Source organism: Pungitius pungitius, chromosome 21, assembly GCF_949316345.1.
Source record: "Pungitius pungitius chromosome 21, fPunPun2.1, whole genome shotgun sequence".
NCBI lineage: Eukaryota > Metazoa > Chordata > Actinopteri > Perciformes > Gasterosteidae > Pungitius > Pungitius pungitius.
Genome location: NC_084920.1, coordinates 5,577,104 through 5,597,220, shown reverse-complemented (window position 1 = coordinate 5,597,220; position 20,117 = coordinate 5,577,104). Strand labels below are relative to the sequence as shown.

Genomic DNA, 20,117 nt, shown 5'->3' with positions numbered 1-20,117 from the left:
GAGATGCTTCCCATCATCAGTTCACTAAACACTTGGTGTATTTATCTAGATAAACTTCAATCCTCTCGTCCTTCTAGTAATACATGTCCAGATGCATTGGTTTTCCCTCAGGATTTTAAATATCTCTCTCTCTCATATTATTTCAACGGTGGTTTCGTCATTTGTTTTACTGATATGTTAAAACCTGAGACCATAATACCTGCCTATGCCGACATTGTAATCCCAGCAAGTTAAAATAGCAAACAACCAAAGTATGATGTTGGCCGATATTGAGAAGACACGTATGTGAAGTTAAATTGTAAATCGAAGAGCACACATGAAATTTAGAACTATTATTCTGCAGAGTTGTTGTGGGTATTTCCCCCATATTGGGCATTTTTGGTAGGATCTGCTAGAAATGATAAAATATTCCTTTAAAGAAGATTCAGCCGAGCAGAAAAAACACACTGTCTTGTTGTTTATTCCTTTTTGCTCGTCTGCAGGAAGCTGCAACACCTCTGTGGAGGTCGTTGGCATGAGAGGTGGCAAGAAGAAGATCACCGCTGCTGAGGGCGGACTGAGGAAGAAGAGGAGGCTGGTCACAGAGGACACCGAGGACAGCGAGGAGGAGACCAAACAAAGTCAGTAGTTTTAGGCTTTATTACGTTCAGCTGTGATCCTTATCGACTTTTACGGTTTCTATGTCAGACTCTTGCTCCTGTTCTTCACCTGAACATGTCGTCTGCTCCTTTTATTTCACATTCTGAGTATGGTCCTTACCTTTCTTCTCCTTCTCTCTCTCCAGACTACACTTCCTCCAGATGTGCCTCAATGATGAGACTCAACCCCAACGACCGTCAAACGCTGGAGCAGCTCAGGAATCACCAGTGGCTTAGATAATCGGATATGACTGCACCACACACACACATATAGATAAAATTACATAGGGATGCACTAAAATACATAAATACACACACTAACATTTAGATATACACAAATGTACATAAATATATATAAATACACTGATACCCACTAACATTCAGATATATAAATGTACTGATACTATGGAAGTAAATCTGTGTCATCGGGTATTGAAAGAAAAAGGTGATTGAATTTCTAGCACTTCATATTTATACATTGAAATGATGTATCTGAATGTTTTTCAACGTTAAAATACATTTACATATACACAAATATACATACATATATATACATACATATACATACATGCAGTATATATACATACATACATACATATATATATACAAATATATATATATATATATATATATGTATATATGTATGTGTATATATATATATACACATACATATATATACATATACATACCTGTATATATATATATATATATATATATATATGTCCCGTATTAATTCAAAACGGGACGCACTATTTCAGGCTCAAATACGGGACGGTTCCGTTTTTTAAGAGACGGGTGGCAACCCTAATTAGAGTGTTAATCTAAAGCATCCAATGTGTAACATGAAATGACTTGTCTGAGATGGAAATACAGAACATTACCTCTTTACAGAGCTTTCTTCTCCTCCTGCTTTTCTTCGTTTTCGTCCCTTTGCATCGTAGAGTTTGGACCTTTTAATTTTACATTAGCTTGATCCGAGTGTGCCCATTGCCATGCAACGCACGCAACCATAAGCTCTGCCGCACAGGATCGTCGCCCCCCCCCCCCTCCCAAACACATATAACATTTCAACATATGGCGGTGGCGCCATGTTTGTTTGTTTTATCGTGGTTTTATTTCACCTGGGTTTTATTTCATTAATCAAAGTTGTTGAGAGAAAGATGTATGCTTGAGTATGTTATGCTAGAGGGCGCCCCCATGAATTTGGCGCCCTAGGCGGTCGCTTTGGTTGCCTATAGGAAGGGCCGGCCCTGGCAAAAGGGATGTTGAAATTAAATGCAATTTAATCTGCCTGGAACGGAATTCATTGAGGACTCATCCCGCTGAATATTTGAGAGATTTTGGGGCTGCATATTTGTTCACCTAAGACGAAAATAAATCATCAGGACAAAGTTTCAGCGTTGGAAAACAGGATATCTCTGTTAGCACGCAGATAAATGTCAGTTTAAAGTTTATACAGTACAAGGCAACCTTTTATTCTGTGATCCCAGTAAGCAGAGAAAATCCACTGGGTGCAACCTTTAGAGGGAGGGGATCTTCATTGCTACCTAACTCCTCGAATCAGTGGCAGAAAATCTATATCCTCTTAAAGAGAGGGGGTCACATCAAATAACAGATATGTGAAATCCATCTTGTTTCTGAACTCGTGTCTTTTGTAGGAAACAGAAACACTGTTAAGGCTTCTCCTTAAATTGCACACAGTAAATCAGTAAAGAAAAATAAAGACAGAGGAAAATCTAAATAAAGGTTCAGATCGTACTTTCATCCAATGAGAATGACATTTTTACCAGTCCAGGCCTGATTCAATTTGATATAATGTGGAGTCTATAGTCATATTCATATAGTCAACAACTCAGTGCAGGAGTTACTTCTTCATAAAAAGGGTTGGATTTGAACATCGACCCGCATGTGGCACCTTCTCACTAACCACACAGACAACTTTTCAAGTTATATTCACGGAAATGTAATAGCCAAATTCCAAAAGTTTTTTTCTGCAACAGTGCTTATTTTTGACTTTCCTGGCAAATATGAGGAAATTATAATGACTCAGATCTTTAACAGCTTTCCTGATAAAGCTGTATTCAACGTATTTACTGCGAGACACTGTTGGATCTCAATGCTTGATAATTATCTCCAATGATATTTTTATTAATTATGCTAGTAAATATCCCTTTATTTACATCATTTGTGCACACACATGGGAGTGTGCTTTGATTTTCTGCAAGGAGTGCAGGAGTTGACGGAACTGTGCAGACAAGCGCCTGAGCGCCTGGTTGGTCTCTCTTTTGACATGTCAGGTGCCATGTTTACGCAGCCTGTTGCCCAGCAACCCCTGCCAAACAGACTGGTGAGGGATGAGGGACGCTGTAAAGCGCCAGAAGTAGATGTTGCCACGAGGGTGTCCGTACAAGTGTGTGTGCTTGAATGTGTGCTTCTGTAGCCAGGTGCTACTGCTTCTCAACCTGTTGAGCCTTTCCTATTTTAAACCCCCCACGGTTTACTACAGCAGTGACTGACTCTGGGATAAGATCAATAAGATGCATAGCACAGGAAGCGGCATTAAAAGGTTTGTTCGTGTCTACGTTTGTTCTCTTTGCGCAATGTGGAATGAGTGAATACAGTGAAGGAATCGAAATGGTTTTGTGACTTGATGCACTTGGTGATGTTGAGGAAAAGATGCAACTCAGTGCTTTAATGTAATTTCTAAATGTGGCACAGCACACAGTGTTTAGAATTGTCGGACATAGCATCGCTGAACTCACAATGGAATGTTTGAAGCAGAACCAGAGACATGGCCTTTTCTTCAAAACCTGCTGCCTAAATTACCCACAATGCAAATAATCTTGTACTTCTGTAAAAAAAAAAAAAAAGTAACACTACCGGCCACCCCGGATAGTAGAGATAAGAAGACTTTCTCTGCTAGAGTTGGACTCTGGCAGGTAATTGACCTCCGCTCCGTCCACACATCACATCCTTGTTACTGTGAAAACACAAGATCATTAGTGTACTGACACCAATTTACACCATCGACAACATACAAGGCATCCATTGTGTGCATTGTGAAGCAGGTCCCAATGCCGTGAAGCAACATGTTGCATTTCAAGGAAAGGGGCATAGTTCTCGCTCCGCTAAACAAGACCTACAGCAAGTCCGCTTCTGCTCTGTGGGGATTCGGTAAGAGTTCATCTGTGAATAGAAAGAAACCACTAACTGATGGTGGATGTTGACCAGCCGAGAGGAAAGTAGATTGCTGAATAACACCAAACATCTCGTGTATCTTAGATCATGCGGGTTGATATCTGTCGTAGAATTAAATTATCACAAGTGGGAATTGACAAGCTAAGCGCCTTTGATGAAAAATAACTGAAGAGATTCCACCTGACCTTAAAAAACATGTGACATTTCCCAGCTGAGGAGCTGGAACCCATCCTCTACGATAAAGAAAAGGAGAGCATCTTATTTAAATGTCACATGGTTGGACGGACTAGCTCTCGTATCATTGACGAGGTGCCATCGTTGTGAGATGCTTTGAAACCACAATGCAATTTACTGTGATATCTCATTAAGCCCTATAATGTCTTGCTAATAATTAAACACTCACATTTGGTGGAAAACGATTTAGGAGAGGAGATCACAAATCCGGGATTCTGAAAAACACAGCATGCTTTGACTATAATTGACTCTTCACTCTGCCCTGGAGTTACAGGAGAATAATGGGGCTGGGAATAGCTAGTTAACCTCCTGTCAGCTAATACATGAAAGAGAAAACAACAAAACTCCTGCTATGTACCTATACCTTTTCCTCGGGGAGGGAACAGAGGGGTTTCGAGGTGGGAATTGTTACACTAAGTGATTTTATTAAGTGGAACACCTACTGAGAACTCAATCTGTCACGCAGAGATTGTTTGAAGCAAATTATACATAATTCCCTTTGCATGACAAAACATCTATAACCCGCCCACCCATACAGCATTTTTCAACAGGTGCACTGCGCCATAAAGTCAACAAATAGCTGGATACCCGTAAATAAAATTGCTCAACAAGTAATTGACAAATCATGAAGAATAACATAATGATTTGCGTATGGTTCCATGGTGGGTAAAATGAAAGATGCATTAAAGAATGTACTGAAAAGGGAGAATGTTTTGTTTTGTTTTGTTTTTATGGTGATTTTCATTTCTCTCGCTGTGTTACACTCATTGACTGCCAATTCTCTAAGGAAAAGGCAATAGCCAAAACTTTTGGATGGATTATGCAGCACATTTTTTTTGGGAATAATGTAGATAATAATCCTAACAAATAATTAATATAAACCGTCAAACCATTTTTATCTTACCAGGATAGTACTATTGACCTTTTAAATCTCTTTTTAGAGAGATCATTATTATACATGATATCTTATGTTTATATAATATGAGTTGAAATGATGTTTGGTTGCCCAGTTGGTCCAAAGGCCAAAAAATAATCTGTTTCATGATTATTCATTCAAGCAAGTTATGAAGCAACAATGCTGCTGCAACAAAATTTCAATGTTTCTTCTGCTTTGTAAGATAATATGTTTTTTGTAATTCAGTAGAAGCTGAAATTATGATTTTGTACCTGTCAATTACTTTTCTCTTCAGGGGGGGTAGTACATCTTTTGGAAGCATCTTTTGGAAACAGATGTGTGCTGCCCTCCAAGGTTTCTGGTTTCTCAAAGTCTGCCCCTAAGCCCTAACCCTACCCAATTTGTATCGTTGTTACCATGACAACCAAGGAATCCAAGCCAAAGCAATGATGTTCTTCTAACCCTGACCATATAGATGTTTTCCCAAACCTTAACTACAGCGGCGTTGCATCATAAAACTTAATTCTGTCAGTGACAGATTCAGGTCACTCCAGAGGTTCATTTGAAGGACTTTTTGAAAAGCCTGATTAAATATAAATGCACCTTTTGATGAGGACGTTCATTTTGAACAGATCTCTCACATGTAACCAAACTTCTTTGATCAGAAGACTGGCAAATCAAATTGTTTTGTTGAACGTTTGGACAGAATAACATTTAGTTTACTGGATCAATTATTGTAGAAATAAATCTGTCTTTTGAGGTTGTTTACAGGCGATTATTATTTGAAATGCCAAACTTTTTAGTTTTAGTTTCTGCATTTTTTTTTGCAGTTTTAGTTTCACATTATTGTTAACTGACAATATTTGGGTTGTGGTTGCAATCCCCTTGTCACAATTTTGGGGGATTCTGTGGTGGCTGAACAACTGATGGATTAATCGAAGGTGATAAATGGATTCATTATGGATCAAATGAATCATTAGCATCATCTCTATTCTTCTGTTAACAAGCATTATTCCCTTTGTGCTTTTCAGGGAACAAGAGTCGGTACCGTATTTGCTGCATGTCAGTGTTGCAGTGATCATGTTGTTCCTCTCAGTAGATTGCAGCGAAGGAAACATGTTTTCCTTTGCCTCTTTCTCTCCCTGCACTGCCTCCCTCTGTCTCCCCCACTTCTTCACTGCCCATGGCCCGAGGGAACAGTTGGCTTTCTGAATGCTCTTCCCCCTTTGTGAGCACACATTGATTGGCTCTCTGTTCGCCCCAAAAGCAAAGCAGCATGGGGCGCCGGCAGCCAGCTTTTCTGCTGGTGCTGCTCAAAACAAGTCTGAAGGGAGAGAAAGGAAGAAAAAAAACAAGGAGAGGAAATCATCGGGAGGCTTCACCACAACCTGTCTAGGTATGTCTGGTCTGTTTCTGTGTGCCTCCCCCGCTGTAATGAGAATCAATGGGGTTTATCACATTTCCCTCAAGTCTTTCTGTCAAATGGGGGGCAATAGGTGTCTCCTGTTTGCAGAGCCCCGTCCCTCCTCCTCCTCCTCCTCCTCCTCCTCCTGCTCCTCAGTGCCCTGCTGATTCCCTCCATCCTCTGCAGTCCTATTTGTTGACCGTCACATCCCATAACACAACACAGTTGTTTGTGAGGGTGCTTAGTAAAAAGGACAAAAGCTGGTTAGCAATCATTTAAGTCACATTTGCATGTTTCAGCGGAAGAAAAGTGAAGCTAAATTTGCCGGCGCAGCGAGTAGACCACTAGGAATGCAGTGACTCCAACACCATCTCTCTGCATACTTTCAGATGCGCCAACGAGTTGCATGAGCTCTCTGTCCACAGCAGAGCAAAGTGTGCACAGGGAACACATTTGGACTGGAGGACGGCCAGCGGTTGGTCGGGTTGGTTGGTCGCGGAGGATGTGGGCCTGGTCTCTGGAGCCTGCCGGTTGTTCATTCATAAACCAGGTGTGAACTGTAAATGAAAACACAGACATCTCCCCGGCTGAACTTTCAAAGATCACATTGTGCCGCTTGTAGGCGCAAGGGGCGGGACGCGCTGCGGCGGCCATGTGATTTGCAATTCTGGGTTTGTATTTAAGAAAAGTGTTTGTTGAGAAATGCAAGAAGCATCTATATCATCCAAGGTCGGGTCTGAACGGTGCCGGATTTTAGTTTAAAACACAAAAAACTTAACATTTTCGACAATGTGGAGAGGTAACAGTGTTGAAACGTGTGGTGTTGCAGGGATATACCCAGATGCGCTAACCAGCTAGCCTTAGCCCATCTGCTTTTGGAACACCACTTGTTCCTCCATAGTCAGTCCCTGCAGCGTCCAGTCGGCCCTTGGTCCAATATGAGAGGACAGGGGAGTAGAGGGGCTTTCCAATATTACACCCAATGCCCATGAGTTTTGATAGTTTGTAACAAGAACTTTACATTTGGATTGTATGGACCCAGCAGAAGAGGAAAGGGGCTTCATCATCTACCTGTATAGTCCATTCACCTCCATTATAAACATCTGGTAACTGGAAGAAGAGATGGATGTTCACATCCTGCACGCTGTGAAGATCACACTAAAACTGTAGAGTTAAAACAAAAAAATAACCAAGATAGTAATCTTGTAGCCACAGTTTTTTGAATCAGTGCAGCTTGAAATCACAAACGTGAACAACGTTTAGAATCTTTCTAGAAACTTAATTCTGAAAATTCTGAGGTTTGAATAACAAATATCTTCAAGTGGTGTACAGCAGTGTTAACCACATCACAGATGTCACAGCGTTTTGAGCGAGAAGGTGTCACAACACAGTGAACACAGGTCTGACAGCGTGATCCCTCTAGAAGAATCCCAGTGAAACACAGCTGGGAAAATGTATCACTGCAATGGTCAATTATTCTCCTTCATATCATTGAGTGAAAGGTGCATCGCACCCTTAAATGTTGGTCCGGTGACTGTACTGACTCTGAATTTAACAAAGCAAAAGACACCTGAGATCCCCCTCAAGAATACCTGTAGCTCTCCCAGCTGAGTGGGACCAGCTCAAATGGCCTGCGACAAATTGGAGAATGGGAGCTATTTTTGGCTATAATAAGCGACAATTTAGGAAGTCTCATCAACTGAGCACCCGACGGCTGTGTTTCGAATTGCCTGTGTGGTCTAGATCTAAACTTGATCTAGTTGTTTGATTGATTGATTGATACATACTCTGGATTCTGACTATAAAAAGAACATTTATACATCCCATTTGCGCTGCAGACTGCTAAAATGCTTGGCTTTGATCTGAATAAATCATTACTAATTTGGGTACAACTTTAGTTTTTGACTCTCTGCCAGTTTGTTCTTTGTTTCTTATTAGCATTCTTCTACCGATGTATGCTGTTTTTGTTGCACCTTGCACTGATCACATATTGAACATGCCGGGCTTTATTGCCTTATTTAATGAACAGCTCAAAAACATGAACATTATTTTGGGTTGTCCTCCACACAAAACTTTACTCCTGCATCCTGGTGATCTACTGTGGTGAACCACAGTTACCTGAAAATTTCCAATCTCCAGTTGGAGGGAAACGTTCACATGAACTAATTCAGGGATGTCTTACAAGCCTGGAACGGGTTGGGATCGATGCTTGCCGTCACCTTTTAGCCAGACAAATGGTGCTTATTGTTCCGGCCTATTCCTCCCCCTAGCTTATAGACAGCTGGGGTGGATGCACAGGGCAGAATGCAGAGGGAGGGGGGGGGGTCACTTGCACGGAACCATAAGAAGAGACACAACTCAATTCTGACCCTGATCACATCCCAACTTTGCCGAGTCAATCACAGCAGGCACGGGTGTGTGTTTCTAACTTCTGACACGGGGGCGCTTCCAAACAGGTCACAGTGGCTGCAGGTCAGCGTGCGTGCGTGCGCGTGCGTGCGTGCGTGTTCGGGGACTGGGGTCTGGATGCTGCTCGGGCACAGTCTTCGCTCCTTGACGTCAGCGCTCGGCCCAGACTGCCGCTGCCGCTGCTCGGCTCTCCAACATGTCTTTGTTATTCAGAGCCTTCCATCAGAGAGCGGCGACCTGCAAAACACGGAGGGTGGCGCCGAGGAGGATCACGGGACGGCAGGGCGCGCGCGCGCGTGTGCGTGTGCACGGCTCAATGCCCACCGATGTGGGGGCGTTTGTTTATGTTTAATAGGCTGTTATGTGGATTATGGCTGCTGTTTATTTCGTATAGTCGGAAACAGCGGCAGATTGTGTGAATCACCGTGTTAATTCTAATAAAAAAGGTCCATGATGATATACATGTTATAGCAATTTGTATCATTACATTGTATTATCACTATTATTGTGTTTTTTTATTCTTTTCTTATCTTTTTTTTTACATTTTTTATCATCTATCCATCCATTCATCCATATCAATATTTCACTAGTTACGCTATATATTTTTTATCTGTGACATTTCTATTAGAAATCATTATTCATTCAATCAATTCATTTTAAATTGCAATAAATAACCATTGTATGCAGTTAAAAGGATTAATAAAAAGAGACACAATAGAAAATACCCAGCATGCCCAATTCCCGTCTCAATGTGTGAAACTACTTGTCAGTGCTGTGCCCCCCCTCTCAAAAAAACAAAAAACAATATCCACGGAATAGGACAGAGCCGCATGGTACCGCACATCGGGAGCGGGTCGCTCCGGCACATCCAGAGGACCAGATGGCCGCAGAGCGCAGCGTCGGTCCGGCTCCGCTCTCCGTCTCTCTCTCTCTCTCTCTCCCCCTCTCTCTCTCTACCGCTGTCTCTCTCTCCCTCTCTCTCTCCGCGGAAGGAGAAAATCCGCGACACATTTTGTCGGCAGCCACCGAGCCGTGGATCCCTTCGGTAATAGAATAGCCGATGTAATTTGACACTTCAACTTACTGCGCTCTCTCCGAGTCTATTCAGCTACTCGCCCGCTGACGTTGAGCCCATTCCCGGTGGCCGTGAGGGGGGGAAGATATTTAAAAACAAGAGCCGAACATTAACGAGGACTTTCTCCGCGTGATAACCCCGGTGAGTAACTGCAAACTTAACGGCGCCTTTTCCCGGCGTGTCGCCTTGCTAGGCGTTTTGTCTCGGGCAAAGAAAAAGAAAAAAAGATTGTTTTTTTTTTGTTTCCACTTTTGGCTCAGATTTGTTTCTCAACAATAGAGTGACCACTCGAACCGGCACCGAGGAGCCCGCGACGATAGACCGCAGCTTTCTTTGCTTTTACTGCCGGGCCGCCGGGACTGAACCGGCGGGCTGTTTGGAGCAGGTTGTACATTTCGTGAGTAACAGATGCCGCGTTGATCTCCGAAAGCGTTCGGTGGCTTTGCAGGGCGACATTGTAGCAGCCCGTGCGCGTTGTGTATCGCAGAATGAATCACGCCGTGTGTGTGTTTGTGTGTGTGTGTGCGCGCGCGCGCAAGGTTCAGTGGATAGATATTTGCTTTTTTTTCCCCCTTCTTCTTTTTTATACCCTTTTGGCCTCTGATGTGCACGGAGCACATGTTTCATTTGAATCTAATGCGGGTTCTGTTGGTGCGTGAGGGCGTGCGTGCAGGCAGGCTGCACAGCCACCGTGGACCAGACAGCGGGCACTGCGGTCGCGCGGATCCAACCCCGAACGTCACGTCGAACGTGCAATTGTTCAACTTTGTGAACAGCAGCGCACGTGTGCGCTATTAAACACCCGCGTATTCACGTCAGCCTGTAGCTTCGCGGGGGGATAAAACGAGCTGACTCCCCAAATTTCTGCTGTGTGGATATGGATATGGATATGGGACTGGTTTGGCACTAAAAAAGGAGGAGGGGGGGGGGGTCGTCTCGTGTGGACCTGGGCTCATTTCCACTTACTGTACATCTGTCCAGGAAGCCAAAAGCATGGCCAAGTGGAAGAAGTAAGCTACACTCTGCTCCCACTTTGTGCCTCTGAGCTATTTTCAATGAGGAGAGAGGGAGTGTGTTCATACAGATGTATGCTGTGGGGGGGGGGGGGGGGGGCAGTAATCAGTCCCAACGCGCGTGCAGATGTTTCTTGTCTTATTTTCTGGTGAGAAGTCCAGGAGGACCTCTTCCTGTTTTTGTTATCTTGCATTAAAAAGTGAATTTGCCTCACGTCCCGAATTTGTTCTGCACGTGAGTCTGTTTGGGCCCAGCTTCTGGGGGTTCGGGGTGTGTGTGCTTCTATGGTGTCACTAGTTTTTATGCAGCTTGTTTTTACTCAAATCCCCCCTGTGGGCCAACTTGCTCAATTCACTCAAAACCTCCGGTCACATATTAGAAGAGTGGTGTCAGACAGAGGAGGAGGTTTTCTGTCCCGTCTCCGTCCCTCCCAGGAACCCCACCTCCCCCAGGTTGGTGCTCCTGAATAACCATGGGGCAGACCCCACCAGGCTGACCTTCTTCTATTCGAGTCGGGGTGACGTTGAAACACCAGCCGTCAAACAAAAGCCACATTGAAACCGAGCCCTGCGACCCAGCACGTGTGCGTCTGGCTGCTGAAGTTGACCATTTATTGACCGAGTTTCCCGCTGACCGATGAGAAGCTTCACTTTTTTGTTTTTGTTTTTTTAAAATCAAATTCCAGTGATCCTTTTTTCTTTTTATTCTTCTTCCTTCTTTTTTTTTTTAAACTGAAGCAGACTCTTTTTTTTTTTTTTTTTTTTGAGGGGGGGGGGGGGGGGGCATCTGGACTGCAGCCAGCCGGAGGTTCTGTGCTCGGCGCCCTGGATCGACAATGGCAATGCGCTTTCAGTGCTGAGCGGGAGTTTTTGCTCTCGCCTTTCCACCCGCCCCGCCGAGGTGAGAGCAAAGGCGGAAGCTGGAAATGGCTGTGCCACATGGGAAATTATTCAACCTCTCAGATCAGAGAGGACACACACAAGAGGCCTCATTACCTCCAGCAGCATGCCTGGCCAGCTTGCGAGGAGAGCCGGTGTGTCCCAAACTAGCCCCTTTCACCTCCTGAAATACTATCTGTACCCTCCTTGCGTCTTGAACATATGCCGGGTCATGTGATAAATACTTTGTAAAACATTTTGACTCCACTTTCTGCGGCGTAGCTCCTCCCCCTAATGGTTAGCGTCCCTCTGCCAACAACGCGGGCTCCAGCAGCAAGCAAACAAGGCAGTTAGATGCCGTATAATGTCATAATGTTATTGATTCTACTTGGGGCGAACTGCTCCTGTGTACCGTGTAGCCTCTTTCGAGCACTGAAACGGGCCGGTAAGCGCCCCCCAATGGCTCTTCCCCCCCCCCCCCCACCGTGGCCACAGGCTGTGGGAGGTTTGTGTAGGTTTCGCTCAAGGTCCTTTTTGTGTTGTCTTTGCTCGAGAGGATAAACTGCGATGCTGCTGAGGCTATTTTCAAATGAGTGAGGAGAGTGCAGTGCAAGCGTGGCCCTCGCCGCGCCGAAAGTGTGTCAGCGGGCACTTGTAGTAGCTCAATCATGAGGTTTAGTTAGCTGTCAAACAGCTTTTGCTTTTTTTAATCCTATAAATAGGTATGAATGTAAACACTGTAAAGTGTTATTTTGATGGAGTAATGTCTTTGGCAGCGAGATAGTTTAGAACCAGAGGTGGAAACTATGGAATCACGTTTACTCAAGCACAAATATTGTGCTACTTTACGCCACAACTCCGCCGCATATCTGATGGAAATACTGTGGCTTTTGTCATTTGTCTTGAGAGTATAGTTTTCTTGTTGCTTTGCACATGAAAATACTGCATGCAAATGTCATTGAAAGGTATGATGCTCGTTTGAGAGGAAACTGTAGTTGATGAAGCGGGTAGGAGTTTTCAACCTTACCGCAGTAAAAGAACTTTGGGTCACCGGCATGTGACCTTTTTGAAAGCATGCAACGCCGTCACAAGTTGCCCATGAGTTTCACCAAACGGTAATTTCCCCCTCTTATCTTCAGATTGGTGCAGTTGAGCGTGACTAACCAATATTTCGCATTCACGCTGCGGCTCCTCGGTATCTATCCAGCCGACCTTTTGAGGTCGTGACCCCAGGTTTCCGACCCGTGATTTAACAACAACAGCTCATTCACTTAACTTTGAGCAGCTACAGCATTCAAATGTTGTTTACACGAGTAATAGAGGTATTTAAGTCTGACGACACTTTATTTGACCCATGGTCAGTGTATTCCTTCCCGCAAAGAGATCTGAAGTCTTTATCGACGAAGCAGATTAAAACAAAATGAAAATGTCTTCAGCATCATCCCACCAAAAACTTCCCACGGGTTATTCTGCATTCCTCGCATGTGTGTGTGTGTGCTTGTGTTGATTTGTGACGCTTCGCGACACCGAGCCGCAGAAACATGTGTACCGTGCAAGATAAATCCACCCAGGGGTTTTAAGGACGGAAAGAATGGCCAGACTGTACCTGTCAACCTGACTGTTGACTGTTAATACCAAGCTTCTATTTTCAAAACACTGCTCAGGGAAAGGGAATCTGTGTGTATGTGTGTGTGTGTGTTTTGGGTTTGTGCGGGCAGGGAGATAGAGAGCGAGACGACGGATGGGAGAGCTGCCGGGAGTGACGCCAGACCACACATCGTTTAATCATGTTAGAGTGTGCAGCCACTTTGTGCATATTTTCGGGTCGCATTGGTGATAGCCGTTGTTATTGTACGGGGTGTACGCAGAGAGAGAGACAGAGAGAGAGACAGAGAGAGAGAGGGACAGGAACAGGGACCTTTTCCTGGAGAGAAGAAATATGAAGCTTATTTGAGGTTTCGCGATGGGTCAGATTGGAGATGAATCTCATCTTCATGACTAAATGATGGAAATAAAAGTCTCAATATTGTTTTGCGGCTGCGGCTTGGGAAGTGTGTGTGTGTGTGTGTGTGTTTTTTTCTTAATTTGAAGCAATAACATTTGTAACCACTCGAAAGTTGTTTCCGTGGAAGGATGACAATTGTTCATATTAGCACTGGATTTGAACGCGTCCTTCTGGCTTAATCCCACTGTTGACTCGCCTGCTAAGTACTGGGTGTGTTATTTTTGCTCTTTTTAGGGAGCCCCTCTCTGCATAATCTCACTTAATCTAATCTATCCCCCTTTATAATAGACTGGGAGCGATGTGACTTTATAGAACAAGCTTTAGTGTAGATCCCCACCAAACAGACCTTGTGTGCCGGCTACTTCCCCAACCCCTCTGGCAAAGCTCTTGTGAAAATGCAAGTGACCTCTGCGCCCCTTGTTAGTCTGAACAATAGGCCCGCCTCCTCTTACAGCTGCAACCATGCTGGAGGGGAAGTTAGCCGGAACAGAAAAACACACAAACTTGTGATTAATGGGTCTGAAAACTGTATTTTTGGCTTGATCCCACGGCTGCTTGGTACAACAGGAAAATTCCCTCCTTTATTTACAATATCAATCGGGGGCTCCGGTCCTCCTCCACATGATGAATCTTCTATAAAATCTTCCAAATGGCACGTTATGATCACACACATCCCAAGGTCAGGGACCAACAGTTCAAACCCTAAATATATTCAGCCTACTGTCGTATATGACTAAGAAAAGCATGACAATTTAAAACTGCACACTGATTTGCCGAAATGTGCATGATATGGCTGACCGCTGACGTGAAGCAATTGTTTGATTAATCAATTGATCAATTCTCACAGTCTCTAAAATATGAGGATTTTCTGCTATTATAATAATAATTATTATTATTATAATGTCATTGGATTCAGAGTTATCTGACAAAACCAGAAAAGACATTAATGAAAAAAAGTGAATGATTTAACCTTAACAAATAAAGAATTTATTTACAATGACAATTATAATTCATTTCTTGTTGTTGAAGTAAGTTTCATGCCTGCATTGGCCGCCAAGTTACCTTCTACAAGATCTGGAGGACTCGTAAGTAAGAGATGGCAATTAAAACCCATTAATACTTTGTTCACGTTGGACGCCGTCAGCAGGGCTGGTAGTTAAACAGCCGAGTTAGCGAGCGCCACGAAGAACCAGATGCAATCTGTGAGCCTTAACCCAAGATGGCTATAATTGGAGCTTCTGAGGCCCCCCAGCAGTCGCAGACTCATGCATGTTGAATGTGACATGCTGTGAAAAACACACGCAGATGATGTCACGGCGCAGCGCCGCACCGCTAAGTGTAAATGAAAGGCTCTGAATCATGAATAACATCCGGCTTCTCCAAAGTCTCAGCTCTCTATAAATTAAACAAGGATCCAACCCGGGGACCTTGAAGGGTTGTCAAGTCTTGCAGCACGGGAAAGTGTCGCATGGCAGACATGTTTCCCTCTTCAAATTTCAGGCCGAGAAACCAGCAGCTGCTCTGGAAATGTGAAAACGTCTCAAGAGGTGTAATCTCACTATTCAAGAAAAAAAAAGGAGGTGCTGTAAAGGCTGTGAAGGGGGGGGGGCGGCTCTGTTGGAGCATCACACAAACTCTAGAGCACGCTCCGGAGGTTGTTGTTTAATTTAGGGGTTTTTTTTTACGAGAAAAAGAGATCCACACCTCTGATGAGTAATGAAGGTGATTCTGAGCAAGTGCTGGAATTACATTCAGCAGAGCCCGCCGGGGTCCATGGTCCATATCTCATTGTTCTCTGACAGGGAAAATTAACTGGGATTTACTAATATACAGAGAATGTACCCCCCCCCCCCCACCCCACCACCTCATTCTCTCTCTCGCTCTCAAAGAAATAGGTCTGAGGGTAATCTCTTTCCCCAGCAACATACCCCCCACCCCGCCCCTCCGGATCCGGATCCCGACCCCAACCCCCTCGACTGCACCCAAAAAACCAAAATGTCAAATGCTTTTTTGAGTGTTGCCATCAAGACGTAAAAACACAAGTTTCTCTTTCGTCTGTTGCCTGATGCCGACAGGCGAGAGGGTCCTATTGAAATATTGTTTTGCATTTCACCTGTTTTCTATTTGCATAGTCACTTTGACAACAGCCCTGACATGACGCAAAGTGAAGAGGACTCTGTAGCTCCTGGATCTCACGAGCTGCGATTTCTTAATGTCGGCACTCCTCTTTGACACCGTTTTGAAGTGGGTTTTGTTTACGGCACTTGTAAACATCACTATGTGCGATTTAACAACACCCAAAAAGGCCTCTGATTTCACACATTTGTAGAGCTGCAATGATTTAATTGCATTGTAATGAATTATAAAAGTAATTTTGATGATCAATCAATTGGTTTTAGTTGTTGTGCAGGAAGAAAAATCTTTGTAAATGTATTTTCTGGTTTATAATATCTTTGAATTGTTGACAAAAATACATTTTATAAAACGGGTAATTGACTAAAAGATAAAATACAAAAAAATAATCACCAGTTTCAGATGAATTTGATTGACGTGGATCTCAAAATTCTCAATTTAAATGGAGGATTTGCAGCAATGCTCAGTTTCTTTTTATTATCTCTGAACGTTGTGTATCTTTAAGTTTAGAAAAAAAAGATGTCTTTATGGGTCTAGGAATGAATCATTACTTATTTATTTATGCAAAATTTCAATTAATAGACTTTGCCTGACCTGAGACTTTTATGAAAAGTACTATTGTCCGTTTGAAATAACTAGTAGTTTCAAACTTGTTGTCGCTAAGAGGATGAACCTGATGGAGAAAATTGGTTTCAGGAGCAGCGGTGGCTCGGCAGATAAAAGTTCAGCATCATTTATTCGTTACAGGAGCTGTGCGAGAATACCCAGACCATCGTGACAGCATTTGTTTACTGGGCTTCAGATTTCTCCCGCTTGCTCAAAGGAAACAGTCTGACCGATGATGAAGCGCAGACAGCAGCAGCAGCAGCAGCACCGCACTGCTGCTGCTGTCTTGTGTGTGTGTGTGTGTGTGTGTGTGTGTGTGTGCGCACGGCCAGTTATGCAAGCCGTGCATCACGGACCGGAGCTGGTACACTTACGCGACGGCTGCTACTCTCTCGGCTCACAATGACCCCCCCCCGGATCATTCTGATTTCTGCGTTTCGGGTCAGAAAGTGAAATCCTAACACACCTGGGTCCTTCCTCATTAGACCGTTTCTCTGATGTCAAAAGTTCTGCGTGTGATCTGGATTTGTTGTGAGAACGCGCCTCAATGTTTGCACAATGTCAACGAACGTAAAACAGCCAATAGCACGCAGGTAACCGGTCACCTCCACGGGGGGGGGGCGTGCTCTGGAAGCACGACAGGAGCGGTACTGCCATAGCAAACACGGAAAGAAAAAAAAACACAGGAATGGCAAACTGAACACATACCATTGAATTGTGTACAAAAGTGAATGAATATTACAGTGGTGATGTAAAAAAACCAGATCTCTGAACCGCCCCTGTCCTCCGTGCCGCCTGTTTGAGAGTGAAGAGATCACCTCACGCTCTGATAGTAACCACAGATCTCTTAACGACCGCTGCTGCTGATGATCGCTCACCAAATGTGGAACCGAAACACGCATGCGGGCGCACTTCCTCACTGCTATTTACAGGCGCCCGGTTGCATAAGCTCTTTGGGCATCCTCACTTTCTCGGTATCAAGCCGAGAGAAGCTGTGATCGACCGGATTCTACTCCTACACCTGGTGGCCAAACGGGTCACGCGCACCTTGGAAAATGTTTACGGCGCACGCTATTTTTTTTGGACCGTCTGCTTCGAGAGGAGGGCGAGATGGAGTCACAGCCGCGGAGGTGTGATGCCGTGTGTGTGTGTGTGGGGGGGGGTGGGGGCTGGGTGGAGAGATGGCTCACCTGAAGGCTCAGCATCTCGCTCGTCACCATGGACGTACACCGCGCACAGCTGGTTCCACTAATGTGTGACACATTAGCATGATGGAAGAGTGTGTGTGTGTGTGTGTTTATGTGAGGGTTTGATCCTCCACGTCTTGAAAAAGAAGAGAGAAGATATCCTTGTTCTTGACTCATAGTGTAAACATCTTTAGTGAGATGAAATCGTCTGAGGTTGGAAATGTCTCAACTAAAGTGTCTCATTCCACCTCTGTGTCTCTGTCTCTGTCTGTCTGTCTCTCTCTCTCTCTCTCTCTCCTGTGGGTGTTTGTTAGGTAGGAATGTGAAATCTAATCTGGGCTGGCCAGTGGGGTTTGGCACAGTGGGTTTCTTTTGGGAGAATTACTCCTATGTGTTGCCACTTCTTTCACAGTTAACAACTTCTTTTTTTTGGGCAAAGAAATCTGGCTTCTACACAACTTTGTGAACTACATCTCAAATTAACACTTTTCACTGCATTATTTTTGGATTTTTCTTAGTCGATCCTTGTGAGTCTCCGTTCAAAATATAATAGCGGATTATTGTCCTTTATAATGACATAAATCAAAGGTAGACTTGTATCTTTGACAGATTTGTCCTCTGGCTTTGAGTCAATTGCAGGAGTTGCAGCAATTTTTTTATCTTTTTTCTCTATCTTTCTTTGTACTTCCCTTCAATCATAGCAGCTCGCCACATGTTCACATTTGAGGTTCCGGAACCGGTGTTTAATTTTAGTATTTTGGCAAAAAGCAACAGGGGCAGATTGAATTTTCTGAATACAATTGTTTCAACCTTATTTGAAAGCACACCTCTTTGTGATGTACCCGTCATTAGCTGCAGCTGCGTCTTTAAGAAACGCCGCACGCGGCCACTCTGCGCTTTCTCCTGACCTTGGATGTTTGAGGTCAAATGGCACGTTTGGTTTTGGTGCCCCGGTTCTCCGTGGGGACCGCCTCAATTCAGAAAACACACCTGCTATCAAGGCCCTGCTGACGCGATCCCCGATACGTCCCTGATGCTTTGTGTGCTCTTTGCTGTTTTAAAAAAAAAAAGAAGAAAAAAAAAAAGAATGGCATCAGCTGGTTTTGAGGAGCGAATTGAAAAAGCAAATCACTGGAGGCTGCGTGTCATGCGTCCTCTTTGTGTGGCACCGGCAGACAGAAGATCATGTGAGCTGTAATTATATTTATGTTGGGCCCCATTCTATCTGTCACAGTACATTTTGCCTGTCTTGTCATATTGTAAATCATTACAGCGGATTAAATGCTGGTTATGAACTCAAAGGGCTCCATCTGATAGCTGCATTTGTTTGTTTTTGACAAGCTAGTTGTGATGATATTAGCCGTACAGTGTTTCCTGGATGTTTTCAATCAATTTTAATTGGGAGGAGATTGCGTAACGTCACCGACGTTTGCTTTGAAGAGGAAAAAAAAAAACGTTCAAAAGGCCGGGCAGCCTTCCAAGAGGGGAAGAATGCCTCTGAAAAGCCTCCGTGTTTCACAAGCAATCCTCCACTTTGTGTTTTCTCATTTGACTGGGATCAAAGATGTCGACGAGCGGCGCTTGGAAAGTTTGAATCTGTTTTCTTCTTTCAAGCCGGTGCAGAAGAAGCGGTGATTCATCTCAATCAGCTGCTCGACGCTGCAACGGGATAGACTTCTGGTGTCTAAGAGCGATCCGCGGCACGCTTCTCAAACACGATGCCGTCCGAACTTGGAGAGAGCGATTTGAGTTTACACACGCTCCTGGCCTCCTGGTATTGTTCCCAAATATCCCAGCCATTAGTCCGGCCCCTCATTCCTTAGTGATTGGCACGAGTCGTTGCTCCCGAATCGCTAAAAACATCAGTCGTGAATGAAGCTTTTCATGCCGCTCGCACGTCTGCCGAGCCGATACACAACAACACCGCTGTTGGGCCTCATTTCACCCTCGTAAATTTCCATCAGTTAAATCCACTCCCGAGTTGTCATACATGTGTTCTGCCACCTTGGGCCCCAGAGACTGGCTGCATCTCTGAGCAGTTGCTTCATTTGTCTACAAAATTGCTTGTTTGGAGAAGCCCCGAATGTGGCATCCCCCGATTTGTATGCGAATCACATCAACGCAAATGCAGCCTCAAATAATTTCCCTAATGTTCACTGCAGCAAAATCACATTTCAGCCTTATTTATGCTACTGTCTATACCTGAAGACATCATTTCACCCCACGCCTTATTTAGTCACTCTAACCTGCTGTATTTAATGGATTTCAGTGTTCCAGGAGTTCTAAGAGGGGAAAGTATGAATTATATGTGTCATTACTCCGGCTGTTAATAGGACGCATTTTGCATAATAAAAAGTCAAGACAAAGTCAGGAATGAATGAGTATTAAATTGCTAAACTGGATATAAATCAATAAACTATTCTCTTTGGAATGATTGTCA

At 44.0% G+C, this 20,117-nt stretch overlaps 1 protein-coding gene across 5 annotated transcripts in view; it reads left to right on the top strand.

Annotated features, from left to right (window-relative positions):
- Nucleotides 1-9,773: 9,773 nt before the first annotated feature.
- Nucleotides 9,774-20,117, top strand: part of LOC119212522 (zinc finger MIZ domain-containing protein 1-like) — a 92,218-nt gene continuing 81,874 nt past the window's right edge. For 4 of the 5 annotated variants that reach the window (XM_037463006.2, XM_037463005.2, XM_037463004.2 and 1 more), the window contains exon 1: nt 9,774-9,995. The gene's annotated coding sequence lies outside the window, so the exon portion shown is untranslated. Of the gene's footprint in view, nt 9,996-17,382; nt 17,621-20,117 lie in introns of those variants that run through there. The other variant, XM_037463003.2, reaches the window with a different exon arrangement.